The 20,004-nt window shown below is 44.4% G+C and overlaps 1 protein-coding gene across 7 annotated transcripts in view; it reads left to right on the top strand.

Annotated features, from left to right (window-relative positions):
* The window catches only part of CSNK1G3 (casein kinase 1 gamma 3), a 276,242-nt gene that overhangs the window by 23,393 nt on the left and 232,845 nt on the right, over positions 1–20,004 (top strand). The window lies entirely within an intron of this gene.

The following is a 20,004-nucleotide window of genomic DNA, read 5'->3' as shown; positions in this document are numbered from 1 at the left end:
TTGACCTGGGTGTTGCCAAAACAAAGAACAAAAGACCAGGACCGGGTATGCCTGAATCGCTGGTTACTGCAGGACCAGCTGTTTAGCTATGAATTCAGCAGCTTTCACCCTTTATAAGGACGGAACTCTGCCCCTAACATTAGAATCCAAGACGTCTAAAGGGATAGTCTCCCGTGTCCACCCACCTATCAATTGCAGGGATTCCCAATTGTGAAGGAGGTCGTTGCCTGGGATTGCGGTGAAGCTTTTTTATTCTTATATTCATATATATATATAATAAAGGGTTATTGTTTATGCTTTTATATTGTCTGTGTGTCTGCTTTTATATTGTCTGAGTGTCACTGATCATCCCATCTGACAGAAATAAGTGGCGGAACAGACGCACTACCAAACTTAAACCCACATCCCCTGCACAACCAGCCACATAAATTCCCATCAGCATCCTCTGCTTCCCACAGTGGGAACACCTCTTAACTGCTTCTGCTGCCATACGCTCCCCCTTCAGTCAGAAACCCGTTACAAAAAATAACAAGAAATACTCAAATTACTCACGTGCTCCTTATCTTACTGAAAGGCAAAAGGGAGAAGCTTGTGCTGCAGCGGCCAGTGGATCCTGGCACCCAGGGTCGGGGTTTTTTTTTTTTTGGGGGGGGGGGTTGGGTTTTTTTTTTTCTTTATGGGAAAGGAACCTCTGACCCCCCCTTCAGCTTCTCTATAATGATAGGGAGGGTGGGCCAGGGACCCGGGTGGGCCCAGGTGTTGCCCCCAAAGTTGGCCCAGCTCAGCCAACACCCCAAGGCTCAACTGAAGCTGCAGCAACAGGAACAACAAGCCTTCTGTCACCAGGAGCAGGAACCAGAATGATAGCCACCATCCAACCTGATGGAGATAGAGCATACTGATTGGCAAGAGGGAGTTCCATCCAGATATACTCCTGAAAATCAGGGCTTTATCCCCCTGGTTTCTGGATTCATCTGCTGCCGACACTAAGGAAAAATATTAGTGGGGATGGTGGATGCAGACCTTCTGACTTAGAGAAGGGTGCGGCTTTTTTTAAAATAACAATACATCATTTTTGCCAGTTGCTACTCATAAGTTGAAAGGAAGAGGGATACATTTTAGCAATATTTGTGGATTACTGTCGTGATCTTAATGTGGTAGTAATGTGCATGCTCATTAATTTCTGTGTTACTATGGTATATTTTCTCACAAATTTCTTGGTAGAATCAGCATATTCCAGCTATGGCTATGCATCATTTAATGAGGGAGTAATCTCAAGCCTTTTATTCAGGGGTATTTTAATTCTTGATTTTGATAATAACTGCTTTGATATAAGTGGGATATCAAATGCGAATTTATAATCCATAAATTGCACAGTTTTCAAAGGGAAATTGTGTAGATCGTTTCCTTGAAACTATACTGTATATACAGAACATACTTATTCACCTATTTAGCTTGTACAATATATATATTTTAAACTTATGTGCATATACTTAACTGTGTGAAAGTTCAAACTGAAGGTATGCGTGAAGTTGCATAATGTGCACTTTTAGCTGCGTACTTTGTCAGACCTCAGATGCACTCCAAAAGTTCTTGTATACACCTAGTAGTATCAAAGAAATCATACACACACCATCCGAGCAGCGATAACTTTTGTTTATCCAGGTTATCTGATATTCTCACACACTCATAGGAAAGGAGAAATGTTATACAAGAAATATGGAGCAAAAAATAGGGAACAGAAACCCCACGTATAATCAAACAATAGAAGAGCCTTGGGGTAGACAATTTTTTTATTTTTTAAATTTCTTATGTACATCATTTCTATGTAACTTTTTATGCATCTTACTTTCATGCACTTTGCTGTCAACTTCACCACATATAAGGTCTTTTATTTTTAACAATTGTTTGTTTGATAATTCCTTTAATTTCGTTTGCTTCTTTATGATACACAATCTTATATATATATGTATATATTTATGAAATATATTTTAAATGTGGGTCATGTCCCCCTTCATTACAGATATGGTTTTATTTATATATTTGTGCAGTAACTTGTTTTTATAAGCTTTTGTTTTGATCCATTTGTTTATATTATGGTATGGTATTTTACCTTTTTGAGTGTATTTTCATGTATGCGTTCTTGTCCTTCTCACTTTATACTTTCTATGTGCAATGTATTCCTTTAGACCAGGGGTGCCCAACGCGTCGATCGCGATCGACCAGTAGCTCAGGAAGGCAACTCGAGTCGATCGCACTCGTGTTGCCGTCCTGATCTACGGGCCGATCAGCCTTTCTCTCCAGTGTTCTCCCTAGGGCCTTTTAGCTGGGCGGTCCGCCCAGCTGTCATCTGCCGCTGCTGAACATTAAAAAACCCCCAAAAAACCGGCTTGGAGATTTCAGCCCGTAGCGAACTTATGCTCCGGGCTCTAACGTGTGCGTGCCGGCTTCTCTTCTCTTCCTTCCGAAACCGGAAGTTATGTCCAGGGGGGGAGGGGAGAAGGGAAGCCGGCACGCACATGTTGAGAGCCCTGAAGCAAGCGTTCGCTACGGGCTAATGCGGGAGACAGGTTAGTGAAGCATTTGTTCCTGCCGGGTCCTGCCTACTTTCTGTTTCCGCAAAGGCAGGACCCGGCAGCATTTCCCCCAATAGGTTGATCACGATCTTGGGCTGATCAGCCTTCCTCTTCCCGACGGCTGAATTGACGTCGGGGAGAGGAATGCTGGTTGGCCGAAGCAGGGAGAGCTTGGGGCCTGTTATTGGTGGCGTTTGAGTCCTGGTCCCCGATGGTAATGGCAGTGGCAGTGGCTTGGGGGAGGGCAGGGAGAAAGAAAGAAAAAGGGCAGGCAGGGAGACAGAAGGAAAGAAGAGAAACAGAAAAAAAAGAAAGGGAGGCAGAGAGAAAGAAAGGGCAGGGAAGAGGAAGGAAAAGTTGGGGGAAGGAATGAGGTCTGGAGGAGAGGAAGCATACAGGCTAAAAGAAGGGAAGAAAGATTGGATGCACAGTCAGAAGAAGAAAGTGCAACCAGAGACTCGTGAAATCACCAGACAAGGTAGGGAAAATGATTTTATTTTAAATTTAGTGATCAAAATGTGTCTGAATTTATATCTGCTGTCTATATTTTACACTAAGGTCCCCTTTTACTAAACCGCAATAGAGGTTTTTAGCGCAGGGAGCATATGAGTGTCGAGAGCAGCGCTGGGCATTCAGCGCAGCTCCCTGCGCTAAAAACTACTATCGTGGTTTAGTAAAAAGGGAGGGGGTATATTTGTCTATTTTTGTATGGTTGTTACTGAGGTGATAGTGCTTAGAGTCATCTGCTTTGACCTCTTTGAAAAACCCTGGAATAGGAATGATGATTAACATTTTCTATGCATACAGTGTGCTTTGTGTTTTTTTTTAATTTTATTGTTGGTAGATCATTTTGACTTGGTCATTTAAAAAGTAGCTCGCAAGCCCAAAAAGTGTGGGCACCCCTGCTTTAGACCTATATACTATACCCCTGAGGCAGGCCTCCATGCAGAGGCCGAAACATGGACTGTGTCGGGTCGTTGATAACATCATTCAAAACTAGGACTTTTATTTATTTGGACTTTTTAATGTTTATTTTAATGTGTAGTTATGTGCATTATCATTGTGAACTGATTTATATAAATAAAGATTGTCTACCCCAAGGCTGACATGGTCTATCCCACTCCCCACATACAAGAAGTATGAACAATAAGACTTTTATAAAATAAATTCTTATACACAAAGCTCTAAGATAAACAATTACAAATGCAAATATTTATATGCAAGACAGGACAGCACTAACAAAAAACAAACCAGACATTTTTGGGGGAGTCTGCCCTACTGATTGGGCAACATAACCCTTGAAACCAGATTGGGACAGAGTCCAGTTTGCTTGCCTGCATCAGTTCAGCTCGATCATTACAGTTCACAGTGACTAATCCATACACAGCATTGCTTGCCGTTATGAAGCAACCACAAACAGCTCATTGGTTGATTCCTGTTCTTAGCTCCACCCAAACTACTTGACTATTGATACTGATGGACATTGAGCTCAGATTTTATAGGTATTTTGTTGCATATTCCTTAGCTTGTATGACCCAGCAGTCGAGCAATAAACTTTGTTTTGTGCTTTTCATGTCTTTCAAATGTTTCTTTTTCAGTTGGAGTACGTCATATCTTTTAGAAATAACAGCCTTTTTAATTGGATGAAGGAAAATTATTGGCAAGGATATGTATAGCCAGGATAGCAGTAAAAGAAAATATTGTTCACATGATGCTGACCAAGTATTAATTGGAAGGCAAAAGTTTAATTGGAAGACTGTAATTGATTTTTGGCTATAGTATGTTTTTATGTTTCAGATGTCCCCGTACTCAATTTCATATCATGTAACTTCCTGTCAAGGAAAAAAAACAGAAGTGCAGAACCAACGAGACAATGATTTAAACCCATAAGCAATAGCATCTAAGCCCAAACAAGAGGCTTTAGGCAATTATTTCTTAGCAGAGAAAAAGAGGGCTCTCAAAAAAGGAATGCAGGACCTAATTAATGACAATAACAGATTTACAGAGTGGACAGCATAAGAAATAAAAAATAGAAATAAAAAAATACTTATGAAGCCCATATAAATATAAAGTATTCTGTGTTATTCTGCGCGAGAATTAGTTTATTCCGTACCTTCTCATTGCTGCGGCTCGTGTGATTTATTTTTTCTTCACAGTCGCTGCAGTGCGCATTAAAAAAAAAAAAAAAAATGACTTTTAAACTTTTTTCGGTCGTGTCACGGTGGGGCATGCTCAGCGACCTCAGTCTGTGGGCTTCGATTTTAGCCGCGGCCGTTTTCCATTCCATGTCCCGGCTGGTTACAGGGTTCAAGAAATGTAGCCAGTGCCAACGCGCGATTGCTATCACTGACCCACATAAGTGGGGTGTTCAGTGTTTAGGACCGGATCATTGTCCAGAGTCGTGCACTCGCTGTGCTACACTTCAGAATCGAGCCCTTAAACGCTGTCAAGTTCAGATTGAAAAAAATTTTGGGGGGCATGGTTCTCCCTCCAAAAATCTCAACTCTGACCTCGACTGAGGCTTTAAGGACTTAAAGCCTTGGCCTCGCTAAAGCCTCCCTCGATGGGGAACTCTTTATTTTCGGGGAAATCAACAAATTCGTCCGACGGAAGGGCCGCTCTCCTCAGTGTCTCTCTCAGGTAAGTTATCGAAGCCAGCCCTTCAGGAGTTTCAGCCCACTCCAGCAACAGCCTCTGTGGGAACCATTGCTTCGAGGCTTCCCAGGAAGCATGTCTCCAAATCGAGGAAGCACTCGTCTTTGAGGTCGTCTTCCTTGGAGTCTAGCCATACCAATCGTATCAGCTCCAGTGGTCTCGGTGCCGGCTCTGCAGAATAGTTTTATTAGGAGTTTGGTAACATGCTTGCTAAATTGACTCATGCCTCCACTCTGCTTTCTGCAGTCCAGCCTGAGCTTTCAGTATTACAAGGAGTCGAGTCCATGAAAGTGCCTCAAGGTCAATCTGAGCACTCTATACAAGGAGCCGAGTCCTTCCAAGTGTCTCGACCTCGATCTTCAACTGCCAGTCCTACCTCACAGCATAAGGCATTCCTCATTGAGGCTGGATCCATCTCGATCAGTGCCCCGATCTTTGAGGCATTGTCCATCTCCTCACTGTCTCTCGAGGCATTCATCTAGACCCAGGTCTTCTTCCTGAGACAGACCTCGTTCATCGAGGTATCAAGATTCCTCGATGCCTCCAACTCCTTTATCGAGGAAATTGGTTGTGGAACCTCAGATCCGGACTACACAGGTCTCTCGTCAGTAGAGTTCCTCTCCTGCGAGGTTTTCTTTACTAGCTGGTTCTTCCAAAAGAAAATGTCTGCTTCTCCTACTCATTCCAGAAGTGGACTTTCATCTTCATCTTTACCTATGGATTCAGATCTGTGGTACCAATATTCTAGAGAGGCTTCACCTTCTTTCTCTGCTGTAAAAGGTACCTTGAGGGGCTCGTACATCTCAACGATGTCATCCCTCTTCAGATCCGGTATCATTTACTAAGTTCTTATGCCAAATGAGTAAAGATCTCAACATTGTCTTGGAGTCTATTTTTATCTTTATTTTAGTATTTTACTGTAAACTGGCTAGATACTCGTTGATGGTCGGTATATTAAAGCCAATAAACTTGAAACTTGATAAACTTGAGTCTGATTCAAAATACTCTAAGGAGTATTTGGAAGAACTGGGTATGCTTAATCCTCCTAGGGATTCTTTAAAATTACCTATGAATGGCATTCTTTCTCAAACTTTCAAGAGGAGTCTAGATATACCATACTCCATTCCTGTTGTGCCAGCAAAGCTGGAATCTCGATATAAGACGGTTCATTGTAAGGGATTTGAGAAGTCTCAACTATCCCATCAATCTCTTCTCGTGGAGTCTTCTTTAAAAAGAACCAATCCTGCCAAAGTTTATGTCACAATCCCTCCTGGCCGAGAGAGCAGGACTATGGACAAGTTTGGCCGTTAGCTGTATCAAAATTCTATGATGACAAATAGGATTTAAACTATAATTTTGTCTTCACATCATATCTGAAGCATTGGTCAACGCTATGCCTGCTTTTTTTTTCTAAGTATATCTCAAACCATCAGTTATCAGAGTTCCAGCATATGCATTCTACTCTAGGTCAACTTTGCATGCATATGGTTCAAGCTGCGTATGATGCTTTTGAAATGTCCTCCAGGGTCACTGCATTCTCGGTAGCTATGCATCTAGCCTGGATGAAATTGTGAACATGGATCCAAACTTACAAGACCGACTTGCCAACATTCCATGTCAGGGCAATGAGTTGTTTGATGACTCCATTGAGGCAGCCACAAAATGCTTATTTGAGCATGAGAAATCGTTTGCCTCTATAGTTTTGCCGAAGTCTTCCACCGCTAAGAGTTATAGACCTCCTCCATCTTATCGGAGGCGTTATCCTCAGAAGTCAGCACTTTATTCAAGGCCACCTCCTAAGAAACAGAAGCAACAACGGCAGCGTAAACCTCAGGCCCAAGTCCACTCAGCCTTTTTGACCATCTAACACAGAGCATAACATCAATCTTTCTGCCTCTGTCTTCCCCTCTTCCCATTGGAGGTCGTTTTCATCATTTTTATCAACGATGGGAACTGACCTCTGGGTCCTCACAATCATCAGGGAGAGTTACTCTCTTCAATTTCTGCAGGTTCCACCAGATCTTCCTCCAAGAGAGTGTCCAGGCAGATTTTTACAAAATCTATTATGAATTGCCAACACTTCCACTATCCCATTCTGGTTAGCTTGGAGGTCACCCATATAAGAACATAAGCATTGCCTCTGCCGGGTCAGACCAGGGGTCCATCGTGCCCAGCAGTCCGCTCCCGCGGTGGCCCCCCAGGTTCGTGACCTGTAAGTCCTTACCTAAATTCTTTATTCCCTATTCATTAGTACCTGTATAGTTACCCTCTATTTGTACCCTTCAATCCCCTTCTCCTTCAGGAAGTCATCCAATCCATTTTTGAAGCCCAATATTGTACTCTGCCCTATCACCTCCACTGGGAGCGCATTCCAGGTGTCCACTACCCTCTGAATGAAGAAGAACTTCCTAGCATTCGTTTTGAATCTGTCTCCCTTCAATTTTTCTGAATGCGCTCTTGTTTTTGTTGGCCCTGCTAGTCTGAAGAATCTGTCCTTCTCTACCTTCTCTATGCCTTTCATGATTGTATAAGTCTCTATCATGTCCCCTCTAAGTCTCCGCTTCTCCAGGGTAAAGAGCCCCAGCTTCTCCAACCTTTCAGCATATGAAAGGTTTTCCATGCCCTTAATCATCCTTGTCGCTCTTCTCTGGACCCTATCGAGTATCGCCATATCCTTCTTAAGAATATGCTGCCTGCTTGTCCTGAGTTATTTACCGTAACAGGTGTTATCCAGGGACAGCAGGCAGATATTCTCACAACCCACCCACTTCCCCTGGTTGGCTTCATAGCTAGCTATCTGAACTGAGGAGACGTGCACCCTTTGTTGGCGGGAAGGCACTCACGCATGTGCAGTGCGGCATTCACAAACTTTCCAAAAGTTCTTCAAGCAAGTCTGCTTGTGAAGCTGTCCACATCAGGGCTCCATGGTTGACGTCACCCATATTTTGAGAATATCTGCTTGCTGTCCCTGGATAACACCTGTTACGGTAAGTAACTGTGCCGTGTGTCTTTCTAGACAAGCGGGTTATCTCCCTATGGCTGTGAGCAATCTCCAGAATCTGGATTTTTTTCTGTGTCCTTCCTACTTCACTGTGAGCTCTATTGCCACCTGCAGTTTTTTTCCCTTCTGCAAGCGAGCCAGAAGGAGTATTTCTGTTCTCTCTCTTTTTTTTTTTTTTTTCTTATTTTATATGGTGTTTTTGACCTTTATTCGGTGTTTTCCTTACTCGGAGCTTTCACCTTGGTTTTAGCTCTGCCTGTGTAGAGAAGAAGCAGACTCCGGTCTACTGCTGACAAGCCGATCCCAGGTGGTACCTGTTAGCCAGCCTGCACAAGTGTTTTTTGGAGCTCGGGGTTGTCTCCACATTTATTTCTCACCTACTGCTTTGTAGGGGTTTGAATGCATGATGTTAGGCACCCTTAGGAGTCTCAGTGGTATCTCACAGGGTGCCAGCTGTGTTTTTCACCGCTCCCTTATGTAAACACACCCATCGGTCAGTGGGGGTGGAGGTGCTATCAGGCTCTGTCTGGCTGGCAGCCCAAAGATCAGCTTTGGAGAGGCATTCTCAGCTTAAGGCAGTGATTCTTCTTTCCAGCTACTGTAAAGGGCTGAGGCAGGCTGCAGCACTTGTTCAGCACAGGTCACAGTGTGGAAGACTAGTACTACCTGATTCAGGAAAAATATTTTGATTTGATTCAGCCTATTGAATCGATTTTTTTCAATTCGTTTTTCCTGCCCAATTGGGTGTTTTTGTCAAATATCCTAGTGGATTTATTTTATAGCCTCTTCACCCACCCTACCCTCTTTGTCATCTCCTACCCACATTGGCACTGTGGTGTAAACAACCCCCCCCCCAAAAGAATTTTCCTCTCTATTAAATCCTAGTTCACGTTCACGGTGTAATACCAGCTCTGGCAGGATTCGCATTTCAAATCTGACATATTGTAATCACAGAAAACATATCTGACATATTGTAAAAACAGAAAATAAAATTATTTTTTCTGCCTTTTGTTGTCTGGTTATTATTCAAATCATGTTGGTCCCAGGATCTGCGACAAATGTCTTTTGATAACTCGCTTGCCAGGGTCTCCTGCCCATTTGTCGTTTTCTTCTTTCTTCATGCTAACCATCCATCTTCCATCTCTGTCTTCCCCTTCCGTTTCCCTTCCCTCCCCCAGAGGTCTGGCATCTTTCCTTTTTTTCATCTCCATTCCTGCAGCTGCAGCGATGGACCCCACCATCCCCAGATCCACCATCTCTCTTTTTCTCAACTACCGTTTCATTCAGCACATCTCCCTCCTTCCCCACCCTCCCAGGATTCACCAGTCTTTCTTTTTCTTCGGCTGTTCACCACCACCCCTTGCCTGCTCCCCCTGTCCATTCTCCCTTTCTTTTTCTTCGTGGGCGGAGCTACAAACAGAAAATCAGATTTCACCCATTCATGTCAATGGTAAAATTGTAAAAAGCTGCCATTCTCACAGTACTTCAAATACGGCTTGACCGAATTGAACGAAACTTGGTATGCAGATCCCTCACTACCTGGGGTGATATGTTCTGGGGGTCTCGCGTCCCACCTGCACACGTGGGCGGAGCTACAAACAGAAAATGAGATTTCACCAATTCATGTCAATGAAAAGGATGTAAAAAGCTGCCATTCTCACAGTAATTCCAACTATGAAACACTTTCTATGACACTATAACCACTAGGGACATCGTTTCTATTCTACCACGGACACCATACATATAGAGTTTGTATGTTCTAACTGTGTTTGTAACTGTGTTTGTAACTGTGTTTGTAACTGTTTCCTTCATGCACCCCAGTTCATAATGTTATTACATTACATGAGTACTCACATATGCTGAACTAGTTACACAGGTTCCATTCTGAACCGGGAAAAAACTGCATGGAGTTTCTTTTCAACCTGAGTTTCCACATATTGAGTTGTTTAAATCAATACTGAAACTTTTGGATGCCACTTATTCCAACAGATCTTCCTTTTCAGTTTAAGAGATTGCAAATTCCAGTGAGACTTGCATTCTCTATCACAATCAACAAATCACAGGGACAGACTATTACATACTGTGGGGCAGATATTCCCACACATTGGTGAAGTCACCGATGGAGCCCCGCAGCGGACAGCCTCGAAAGCAAGCTTGCTTGAAGATCTTGAGCTTTCGAGTGCTGCACCGCGCATGCCTTCCCGCCCGAACTAGGGGGCGCATCTCCTGTGAGGATCCTCAGTTCAACGTTTTCCGCGGAGCTGAGAAGACTTGTTCCTCTGGCTCTGCAGCGTTGTGCCTTCTCTTCACCGCGGCTGGGATTTTTTTCACAGTTGCTGTGTGCATTTGATTCTTCTTCTTCTTCTTTATTTAAAAAAAAACAAAAAAAACCCCAACTTTTATTTTCTTTTGTGTTTGGCCGGGTTTGGAGGCTTGGGACCTAAGCCTCTCTCCCTACTTCCCAGGACGGACTTTGTATTTTCTATGTCCCGGCCCTTGACCGGGTTTAAGCGTTGCTACCAGTGCAGCAGGACAATTTCTATCACCGACCCTCATAGTCGGTGTATGATCTGTTTGGGGGACAGTCATCGACCCGAGGACTGTGTCCGCTGTCTCACCCTCCAGCCTCGTGCTTATTGCCGCCGCTGTGACAAGTTTCTTGAACTTTTCCCGCTTATGGAGCCGGAGAAAACCTTGACCTCGGTCGAGGCGCCGTCCAAGACCTTGACTTCGGGGGCGTCCTCGAGTGCCAAAACCTCGACCTCGCCTCTGGTGCCGGCCTCGGCCTCGAAGATCTCCAGGTCTTCGGCCTCGAAGGCCTCATCGGTCTCGTCCTCGAAGCCTACGACTGAGGGTAAGTCTCCTGCTTCTTTTTCAGGTGCCATCCCCAAGAAGCCACCAGAGTCTCTGTCCATGCAGCCCGGGGCTCCGGGTCTGACTCCGCCCTCGAGACCGTCTGCTAAACGTGCCTCCAAGTCTCGGGAATACTCTCATTCAAAGTCGCCCTCCTTGGAGCGCACGGGAGCACCTACGAGACTGAGTCCTTTGGTCTCCGTGCCCATGTTTGAAGATATGCTCAAGTCCATCTTGACCACCCAGATTTCTTCTATTGTAGCTCAGTTGGTTCCGTCCTCGACTTTGTCTTCGGGGGCCCAGCCTGAGCAGCAGTCTGCGACCCTCCTGCAGCCTCCACGGGGCAGGTCTCGACAGAGGGTTTCCTCTTCGGACTCCTTACCGGATCTTACTTCGAGAACCTCTTTGCCTCGTCCAAAGCATCGATCGAGACCATCGAAGCACATTTCTTCTAAGAGCTCGAGGCCTTCAGAGCTGTCCTCAGGGCAGACGCCTCGCTCTCACGGCAAGGTCGCCTCCTCGTCTGTATCCTCGAGGCATTCGAGGTCGAGGACTCCTCCCTCGAGGCTTTTGCCCCGAGACTTGTCTCCTCCGATTTCCAGACATTCCACACCTCGGACTCCGAGGACATCGCCGTCGAGGAGTCTCAAGAGGAAACATTCTGTTACCCCGCCACAAACTGGGAGTGAAGCTTCTTCAGTGACAGTGCACTTGGAGTCCGAGCCGGTGTCTCAGTACTCCCGTGAGGCTTCCTCATCTTATTCGGTGGTTCCTCGATCCCGTTCTGCTTCTCCCGAGGAGGCTTCGACTTCGAAGTCCTCTTCATTTGCCAAGTTTGTCTTTGACATGGGGCAGGCTCTTCATCTGGACTTGCACTCAGATTCCAAATACACCCCGGAATGCTTGGCAGACATGGAACTCTCACGTCCTCCCAAGGAGACTTTGCGGTTGCCCATGACTCCAGTCCTTAAACAGACCTTCATGAGAAATATGGAGACTCCTTACTCTGTCACGGCTATTCCATCGAAGTTGGAGTCTAGATATCGCACTGTCCCCTGTCAGGGCTTTGAAAAATCTCAACTCTCCCACCAATCCTTAGTAGTTGAGTCCTCCCTGAAGAAGGCTCACCCATCTAAGATTTCTGCAACAGTTCCCCCTGGCCGAGAGGGTCGAACCATGGACAAATTTGGCCGTAGATTGTACCAAAATTCTATGATGCTAATAGGATTTTGAACTACAACTATGTTTTCACATCTTATTTCAATCATTTCTTGAAACTGTTGCTATCTTTCTATCCAGACTTGTCCAAAGCCCTTCTGCTGGAGTTTAAGCAAATCATTCAAAGTCTGTCCCAGTTGCGGCTTTTCATGTTGCAGGCATCTTATGATGCGTTTGAGCTTTCTTCCAGGGTCTCGGCGTTTGCGGTAGCCATGCGTCGTCTAGCCTGGCTCAGGATCGTTGATATGGACCCTAATTTACAAGACCGTCTGGCCAACTTGCTGTGTCAAGGCAATGAGCTTTTTGACGATTCAATTGAGGCGGCCACGAAGAAGCTCTCTGAACACGAGCGCTCTTTTGCTTCTCTTCTTCGGTCAAAGCCAAAACCTTCTACGACTCGAGCTTACAAGCAACCTGCTCGTCGCTATCCTATGAAAACCACTCCGGTTTTCTCTCGTCGTCCACCTCGGCGTCCTCAATAACAACGCCCTCAGAAGCCTCAGACGTTTGCTTCTGCGAAACCGGCTCTGTCTTTTTGACGGTCCAGTCCTGAGCATTCCAACCTCCTTGCATCCAAATTCTTCCCTGCCCATAGGAGGTCGTCTTTCCCTTTTTTTCTTTCAGTTGGGAAAACATTACATCGGACCTCTGGGTTCTGACCATCATCCACGAGGGATACTCTCTGCGCCTCCTTCAGGTGCCTCCAGATCACCCTCCAAGAGAGTGTCATTCCAGTTCCTCGCAACTCCCCCTTCTTCTTCAGGAGGCTCGGGCGCTTCTTCGCCTTCGAGTGGTGGAGGAGATTCCTCCTTTCCAGCACAATCTGGGGTTCTACTCCAGATATTTCGTGGTGCCAAAAAAGACGGGGGATTTGCGACCCATTCTGGATCTTCGAGCCCTCAACAAATTTCTAGTCAAAGAGAAGTTTCGCATGCTCTCGTTGCTGATCCTATACTCCCTCATGGATCGGGGAGATTGGATGTGCTCACTGGATCTCAAAGAGGCTTATACTCATATCCCTGTTCATCCCAACTTTCGAAAATATCTCAGATTCAAGGTGGGGAATCTTCATCTCCAATACAGGGTTCTTCTCTTCGGTTTGGCAACCTCTCTCAGAGTGTTCACAAAGTGCTTGGTTGTAGTGGCTGCGGCTCTACGGTCTCGAGATCTTCAAGTGTTCCCTTACCTCGACGATTGGCTTATCAAGGCCCCTTCTCTTCCAGAGGTTATTGCAGCGACCCATCAGACTATTACATTTCTTCAAAGTCTGGGTTTCCATGTCAACTTTCCCAAGTCTCAATTGATCCCTGCCCTGTCTCTGCAATTTATTGGCGCAACTCTGGACACTGTCGCCATGAGGGCCTTCCTTCCATTGAATCAACAAGAGACCCTCTTTCGACTCTGCCAACAGGTGTCTTGTCTTTCCACCCTCTTTGCCCGTCAGATGATGATTCTACTCGGTCACATGACTTCCACGGTTTATGTCACTCCTCTTGCCAGACTTCATCTTTGCATTCCTCAGTGGACCCTGGCGTCACAGTGGCAACAGGCACTAGACCCGCCTTCTCGCCGAATAACGGTGACTTCTTTATTGAAGAGTTCTCTCCGCTGGTGGATGCTCTCTTCTAATCTTTCCAGAGGTTTGCGTTTTCACGATCTTCCTCCACAGAAAGTGCTCACGACCGATTCGTCCACTTAAGCGTGGGGAGCACACATAGATGGTCTCCGTACACAAGGGTTGTGGACTTCCACAGATCGCCGGTGTCATATCAATCTGTTGGAACTCAGAGCGATTTTCCTTGCTCTCAAAGCTTTTCGCCATCTTCTTCATGACCAAGTGGTACTTGTTTGGACAGACAATCAAGTAACCATGTATTATGTCAACAAATGGGGAGGGACGGGATTTCACTCCCTTTGTCAGGAGGCTCTTCGATTATGGCATTCGGCGATTTCTCACAACATCTTTCTCAAAGCTGTCTACATTCAGGGTCACCAGAACTGTCTGGCAGACAAACTGAGTTGTCTGCTGCAGCCGCACGAATGGACACTCAATTCCCCCACGCTACGTCAGGTGTTTCTTCGAAGGGGGACTCCTCAGATAGACCTGTTTGCGTCTCCCAACAACTTCAAACTGCCTCTGTTTTGTTCCCGCATTTTCTCGCCTCATCGTCTCGAGGCGGATGCCCTTCTTCTAGACTGGAGGAATCAGTTTCTTTATGCTTTCCCTCCATTTCCTCTGATTCTCAAGACTCTTGTCAAGCTGAAGTCGGAGCATGCCTCTATGATTCTGATAGCTCCTCGGTGGCCCAGGCAGCCATGGTACTCCCTTCTACTTCAACTCAGCACCAGGGAGCCTCTACTTCTACCTCTTTTCCCTTCCCTGCTCACTCAGAGTCAAAGGTCTTTACTTCATCCCAATCTACAGTCTATTCACTTGACAGCTTGGTACCTTTCTACGTAACAGACTCTTCTCAATTTTCTCAATCTATTCAAGATGTTTTCCTTGCTTCCAGGAAGCCGTCCACTCGTCAATGTTACGGTCAGAAATGGACTAGATTTTCTGCTTGGTGTTCCTCTCATCAGCTTCATCCTATGTCTTCCTCTTTACCATCGGTTTTGGACTATTTGCTTCACTTGTCCCAATCGGGTCTTCAATCTACATCTATTCGAGTCCATCTCAGTGCTATTGCTGATTTTCATCAGCCTCTGGATGGGAAACCTCTTTCTGCACATCCCATGGTTTCCCAATTTATGAAAGGGCTTTTTAACCTACATCCACCTCTTAAACTGCCGCCGGTGGTTTGGGATCTTAATGTTGTTCTGGCTCAACTGATGAAACCTCCCTTTGAGCCTATTGACCAGGCTCATCTCAAGTACCTTACTTTGAAAGCTGTTTTCTTAATTGCCCTCACTTCGGCTCGCAGAGTCAGTGAGTTGCAAGCTTTGGTTGCAGATCCACCTTTCACGGTCTTTCATCATGATAAGGTAGTTCTTCATACTCATCCTAAATTCTTGCCTAAAGTTGTTTCGGAATTTCACATCAACCAATCTATTGTTCTGCCAGTCTTTTTTTCCAAGCCGCATTCTCATCCTGGAGAGGCGGCACTGCATACGTTGGATTATAAATCCGCCTTGGCTTTCTGCCTCCAACGCACTCAACCTCACAGAACATCTCCTCAACTCTTCATCTCTTTTGATCCGAATAGGTTGGGGCGTCCTATTTCGAAGCGTACCATCTCCAACTGGATGGCTGCTTGCATCTCTTTCTGCTATGCTCAGGCTGGTCTTCCTCTGCACGGTCGAGTGACGGGCCACAAGGTTCGAGCTATGGCGGCGTCTGTAGCTTTCCTCAGATCAACTCCTATTGAGGAAATCTGCAAGGCTGCCACTTGGTCCTCGGTTCATCCGTTCACCTCTCATTACTGTCTGGATACTTTATCCAGGAGGGATGGCCATTTTGGCCAATCTGTTTTGCTAAATCTTTTTTCTTAAATTGCCAACTTCCCTCCATCCCTTTTTGCTTAGCTTGGAGGTCACCCATGTGTGGGAATATGCTGCCTGCTTGTCCTGGGATAAAGCACAGTTACTTACAGTAACAGTTGTTATCCAGGGACAGCAGGCAGATATTTCCACAACCCTCCCACCTCCCCTGGTTGGCTTCTTGGCTAGGTATCTGAACTGAGGATCCTCACAGGAGATGCGCCCCCTAGTTCGGGCGGGAAGGCACGCGCGCATGCGCGGTGCAGCACTCGAAAGCTCGAGATCTTCAAGCAAGCTTGCTTTCGAGGCTGTCTGCTGCGGGGCTCCATCGGTGACGTCACCAATGTGTGGGAATATCTGCCTGCTGTCCCTGGATAACAACTGTTACAGTAAGTAACTATGCTTTTCCATGTCTTACCTTCCCTTCTATCTCTCTCTTCTTCCGTCCCTATTTCCATGGTCTGACATCTTTCTTTCCTTTCTCTCCTTCCCTCCTTCCTTTCCCCTGGTCTGGCATCTGTCTGCTTCCCTCCCCCAACTTTTTATTTCTTTCACCCTGTCCCCTTCTTTCTTTCTCTCTCTCTCCATGCCCCCTTTCTTTCTTTCTATTTTCTTTCTTCATGCCCTTTCTTTCTGTCTTTCTCTCTCCATGCCCCTTTCTGTCTGTCTTTTTTTCTTTCTGTCTCCCTGTCCCCCATTGGGGAACAGGCCGCCACCGCCACAATTGGGGAACAGGCCAGCGCCGAGGTCTTAGCTCTCCCTGCTTATCTTCCCTGGTGCGGGGCTGACCAATTCTCGCCACCCGACGTCAATTCTAACATCGGAGAGGAAGTTCCGGCCCAGCCAGGCAGCGATTTGTTGGCCCGGAACTTCTCTCCGACGTTAGAATTGATGTCGGGTGGAGAGAATTGGTCGGATCTGAGCTGGGAAAGAAGCAGGGAGAGCTAAGACCTCGGCGCTGGCCTGTTCCCGATTGCGGTGGCTTAGGGGAGGGCAGTGAGACGGGAAGGGAAGCAGATTGGGGACCCCTGCTTTAGGCGAGCCATTTGCCGACATTCCCTCCAGAGAGACTTCTACAAGTCCAATTACAGCAGTTGCGGTCTGTACATGATTGTCCTCCACAATCGGAAAACTTGTGAAGTGGAGAGGACAGTTTGCGGGCTGCAAAATAGTCCCTGGGGGGCCGCGTGTTTGAGACCGCTGGATTATGCCATCCTCCAGCCACTCTATTCTTAGGCTGCTTGTTTTTCTCGTTGACTTATATATATATATATATATATATATATATATATATATATCATCATCAGACTTAAATTAGAATTTTTTAAAGTGCTCTGTGCAATTCATGTGTAAAATTCATTATAAAAAGTCAATCTTGTATATTCAAATTAATGAAGTAAAAAACTTTGTACTTAGTTTCTTAAAATTGATTTTTGATTTTTCAACTAGCTCTTTGAGCCTCGGGTGGGACCTATGGGTTCAACATGTTTCGCCTGAAGGCTTTCTCAAGAACGAGTCCCCCCTTTTAGTTTTCTCCGCAGCATCAGGACAAACTCTCTTTATCTTTAGAGGGAGCTGACTGAAGATGACTGCCACATCGATCACATAGCAGACTGGTGGTTGAAGAACATTATCTTGGGCCCAATGCATGTGCCGGCCCTGTGGACCAGCAGGAAATTTCTTCGGACTGACACCGGCCCACGGACAGGCAGTTGAAGAACACTGCACTAGATAGCAATCCCTAGACTGCATTTGGACCAGCAGACCCCTTAGCTCTATTTCGGGTATCCAGGATCACAGACAAGATCCCTGTCAATCCTAACAATTTGTTCTGAGGTTATTACTGATGTGGAATTACTAGGACTTATAGTTGGAAAAAAAAAAAGAAAAAGGTTAATGTAATTTTTTTGAAAGTGTGAAGCTATTTTCTGGTTGCCTGTATGCTATCTTAATTAGAGCCTCAAATTAAGAATATTGGAGAATATGGTTCAAATAGCAGTTTTAACTGTATACATATTTATTTTGACTACTTTTATTCTTCTTGTGTGTTAAAATTTCCTTATGATTTGAATTTAGTTGTCTATTGACTCAGCTGGTTCCTGTTTTGCTTATCCCTTCTGTGCTCCATGGTAATCCTTTTTTTTAAAATAAAAATTTATCTGAATAAGAACTCAATGAAAACTGTCTTAAATTCTTTATTTTCCTTTTCATCGTTCTGTATGTATATCTTACTGAAAAGTACTAGCACACCATTTATGTAAATTTTATTTATAACTCTACAAACTGATACAATGAACATCCACAACATCCACTATCTTGGTGTCTCTCAAACTTTTTCCACCGTGGCACACTATACTCGAGGTCGTGTCTACAGTGCCTCTGAGCATGCTTGGACATCGACCGGTGATGACATATACATGTGCTTGATGTCATCATGTCTATGTCCATGTATTCTCAGAGGCCCTGTAGACATAACTCTGAGCTCAGAGGCCTTCCAAAACCCGGACAAACTGCACTATCTCCTCCTCTCCCTAAGAGATCCCACATGCAATATCATGCTTTCACATGCTACCTCTACCAGGGGACTATTCCATGCATGTTCCACCCTTTCTGTAAAAAAATTATTTTCGTAGATTATTCCTAAGCCTATCTCCTCTTAACTTCTCATTCCAGAGCTTCCATTCAAATGAAAGAGACTCCTCTCATGCGCATTTATGCCATATAGATATTCAAATATCTCTATCATAGCTCCCCTCTCCTGCCTTTTCCTCCAAAGTATACATATTGAAATCGTTAAGTCTGTCCCCATATGTCATGTTACGAAGACCACCAACCATTTTAGTAGCCTTCCTCTGAACTGATTCCATCCTGTTTATATCTTTTTGAAGGTGCAATCTCCAGAATTGTGCATAATATTCTAAATGAGGTCTCACCAGTCTTATACAGGGCATCATTATCTCCTTTTTCCTACTGGCCGTACCTCTCCCTATGTACCCCTAGTATCCTTCTAGCTTTTGCCATCGCTTTTTCAAATAACTAGAGCAACATAAATAAAATAAAGCCTGGCCTCTAACATCAAAACAAACTTTTCTAAAAAGCCAAAACTACACCTAAAAGCTGATAAATGAACTAATTCCAGGATATGCTTATATATAATATTGCATATGGTAGACCACCATACAATAAACTCTTTTGCTATTTTTCATAGCAGTATCTTGTGAAGTAATCATAATAAGAAACAAGTGATAAAGGTTTCAGAGATGAGTTAGGAGCTTTCTGGTGCTGCATAGCTTTCTGTAAGTAAGAACAGTTCCTTTTTTGGCAGGACACATGGTAGAAAATGACCTTTAGTTTAGGGTAGGATGCTTCTATATTAAAGGGAAAAATCTTAGGGTTTTTTTTTTTTTTTGTGTGTGGTTGCATTCATTTACTGAAGGGCTCTTTCACCAACTGGGGAAAGAGATCAAACATGGTATAGAGAAGGGTCTTGAAATTTAAGGCAATTTTATTGAAACTTTCTAGACAGAGTGAAGGCATTTATTAGGATAGATATTGGTAGTATAACAGTGTATTATAATTTTAGTGACATTTTAGCATTTATTCCTGAAAGCAACATATATAGAGGTCAGTCACTAATTAATCTATTTTATAAAGTGAAAAAACAGTTTCAGTATAGCAGTGGTAACTTATCTTAATTTCTATATTCTCCTTTTCATCGTTCTGTATGTACATCTTATTGAAAAAGTACTAGAATACCATTTATGTAAATTTTTATTTATAACTGTACAAACTGATTCAATGTACATAATACATACAATACTGTATACCATAAACACAACCATGTAAAATGTAAAGTAACCAATTACTAAGAAAACATATAAAAGCGGTGGACACATCATTTAGGAAGGGATGCATGATTTTCATTGATCAGTTAAAAGGGTGTGGGGACCCAAGAAAAGGTTAAGAACCCCTGTCTTAGTTGTTTAGATTAAGTGCTTGCTGAGTGCTGAGTGCTGAGTGCTACATGGTTCATAGGTATAGATTAGGATGTGCACTGTCTGTCAATGCAAGCTAAGATGTGGTGAAAGGGTGCCTAAATGATGATTCTTAGATTATTCTCAACATAATAATATTTAAGATATAATGTATAACAAATCCTGTAGCTTGGTGAACTGTAAGAACATAAGAACATATTCCTTTACTTTTTTCTCTTTTCCTTCT

Source organism: Geotrypetes seraphini, chromosome 1, assembly GCF_902459505.1.
Source record: "Geotrypetes seraphini chromosome 1, aGeoSer1.1, whole genome shotgun sequence".
NCBI classification, from domain to species: domain Eukaryota; kingdom Metazoa; phylum Chordata; class Amphibia; order Gymnophiona; family Dermophiidae; genus Geotrypetes; species Geotrypetes seraphini.
Note: the sequence above shows the minus strand (reverse complement) of the source record. Positions and strands in the feature narration are given on the sequence as shown.